This window comes from Brassica oleracea, chromosome C7 (genome assembly GCF_000695525.1).
Source record: "Brassica oleracea var. oleracea cultivar TO1000 chromosome C7, BOL, whole genome shotgun sequence".
Lineage (NCBI taxonomy): Eukaryota > Viridiplantae > Streptophyta > Magnoliopsida > Brassicales > Brassicaceae > Brassica > Brassica oleracea.
In genome coordinates, this window is record NC_027754.1 from 14281530 (window position 1) to 14284287 (window position 2758).

At 33.1% G+C, this 2758-nt stretch overlaps 1 long non-coding RNA gene across 1 annotated transcript; it reads left to right on the plus strand.

The window, feature by feature from the left end:
- The first annotated feature begins 1097 nt into the window (after window positions 1-1097).
- On the plus strand, window positions 1098-2442 carry LOC106305343. Its single transcript, XR_001262968.1, has 4 exons — window positions 1098-1581; window positions 1684-1764; window positions 1903-1980; window positions 2078-2442. It is a non-coding gene; the product is annotated as an uncharacterized LOC106305343 (long non-coding RNA).
- Window positions 2443-2758: the final 316 nt, after the last annotated feature.

The window sequence follows — 2758 nt, forward strand, 5'->3', positions numbered from 1 at the left end:
GTATGAATCCTATCCAACACTTATTAATTATTTATGTATCCAATTTTTATTTCAAAATTAAACTTTAATTTTTTACTTACATTATACTTAAATATTAATAAAGACCTCAAAGAGTATCTCATGAATTAGGTTGCTCTAACCAAAGCAAATCTTTATAAAATGAGGATGCCAAAATGTCGTCTGCTCTACTTGTAATCCTACCTATCTCCCTTGTATCAATCGACCACCTTGTCCCGTGTTATTGTCAGTGTCATGAAACTATTTTCTATTTGTGTCACGGTTATAGTCCATATCTTGACAATGTATTTAAATATATCCATATATGTTAAAATGTATATTTCATTGCTGATGACAAGTTTCCATTCCCTAAGCGAGAAATCTTATTACAGAGACTACTCCAGACGCAAGTATTCGCCAAATTTGGTTTGAAAGTAAGATATTGATATTTCAAACCTGGTCCAAGAACATAGTCTATTATCTTAAATTCCGATAGAGAGACAATAGGCCCACAAAAATCGAAGGTAAAAATATTATCCAGACCAAGGTAGTATAATTAAACCATAACGTAAAAAAAAAAAAATCAAGGCATTAAAGACAATTTTAATGGCACATAATACACTGTAAATCATATCGCCGTTATAATCCTCCCCAATCATTTAAAAATAAGAACCAAAAAGAAAGACAAGGTTTCTCAGTTCTTTCGTATCAAACCTATAGTCTAAATATTCTTGTACTCTCATTCTTTCCAATACCCCTTGGGTCACAATAGTTATATCAGCTTGAAATCTACGTTATAATAGGGTAGTTGCATCACTCCTGATGCGACACTTTAGAAGGTAAGTGGACTCCACTTTTAAAAAATGTAAAAAATGTCAAGTTTATGGTTCAAATCCGGGTTACTGTGATATAAACGCCAACATTTATACTAGACTAAAGGATACTTTGTACATTGATGACCGAAATTAATATACATTTATGAAAATCAACTGTTTTATTTTTAAATGGACCTATGTAAAAACACTCAATCGACCAAATTATCATTCAAGCCCACCAATATTGATAATTAGCAAATTACGGGTCGTCATCACTCTTGCCTTTCTGTCAATCATGCTGACGTTCCGTATGAACTCTAATTTAGAGCTTCATGAGTTCACCCAGCCTTTGCTCAAAAAAAAGAAGAGTTCATCCAGCCTCCGTCACATCTATCATCACTTCTAATAAAGGTATTCACTATGTTGAACTAAGCATACTTTCCCACCTTATACCGTTTCAGGTATCCATCGGTCCACTACTATAAATATGTGGCAAATAACGCTATTTTCACTCACTATTTTCACTTCCCAGTTATGCCTAATGTTGATTTTCTCAGCGATGTCGCGAAACTTCTTTTCCATGAGCTCGATGAGATACTCTGATGTTTTATTGGAATAATAATTTCAAGTATTACGTGGTTATATTGATGTATCGTATCAGATGGAGAACATATTAGAATTTTTAGGCTAGAACAAGTTTTAGTTGATCACAAGACTGGCCGAAAGCAATATTCTTTGAGTTTACTCCAGACCTATATATTAACTTCAGGTTAGAATTTTTGTCATACAAGTTTGTATAGGTTAGCAGTTTCGATTATATATTTTCCCGATTATGATTGAATCCTACTTTTGTTTTTCTTTCCTTGGTTAGGTAAATATATTTGCCAAGGATGATGACCTTCAAAATCAGGCTCAACCTCTTGAAGATTTTGCAAGAAGGCTTAAACCGAAGGTATTTAGTAAATGTTGAATCTTGTCAGAAAGATTTAGTTCTTTGATTTCGTCTTCATGTGTATATTTTTACGTGCAGCTTATGTTTATATTTGGGACCCTATATTAACTAAGATTAACTAACCGACGAAATCTGTAGGAAAAAAGTGTGGTGACTGTGGTAAGAAAGACTTTTGATCAGTTGGTATCAAACTGTCCTGATAATGTTCATCTTGAGGTAAGTAAAACCAAAAGACCACTCTGCTAAACCAAAGATTTTATTAATCGAAACCGAGATAAAAACTCATGGATCGTGTGGGGAAAAATAAAAACAGGTACATAAACCATAGTGTTGAATTGTAAGGCACTGAGAAGCACATGTCGTGAAGTTGGCTAAGCATTTCAAAGGCTTTGAGAATTTTATTTGTAAGAATTTATGCATCGGAAAATGAGCAGCCTAAACTACATGTGAATTAAATCTTACCTAAAACCAAGATATGTGATTCCCAAATCATGACCCGATCTTTGTTAATGACAGGTTAATGATTATCTGACGACATTTCTCTACAAATTTGGTAGAAATGAGAAGCAGAATAACCTTTTTCATAGAGCTTCACTAGCTCAAACCCTTTTCGCTTTTACTACTTTTTGGTGTATCTTAACAAGTCTGATTTGCAGTTAAAACTATTAATTAAATTGAGCTCCCAGGACATGGCTGTATTCATAAACGAAAGTTAAAACCAAAAGGTGGTACTGTGAAAGATGAATTGTAGTCAAAGGAAATGTAGACATAGGAAGAGACAAAATTATTTTAATGTGACATTACATAATTCTAATATTCTAATTAACATTCACACACTTTTGACCTCCGGCTCAGAGTTGTACGCAGGTACCTGCAATTTATTCATAGGAAAAGATTAAGATAAGACTAGAAGAACACAAAGTTATATTGTACAAAACTTGACAGATAAATCATATATGTGCCATCAATATATGAAAAGGAATTACAAATACCA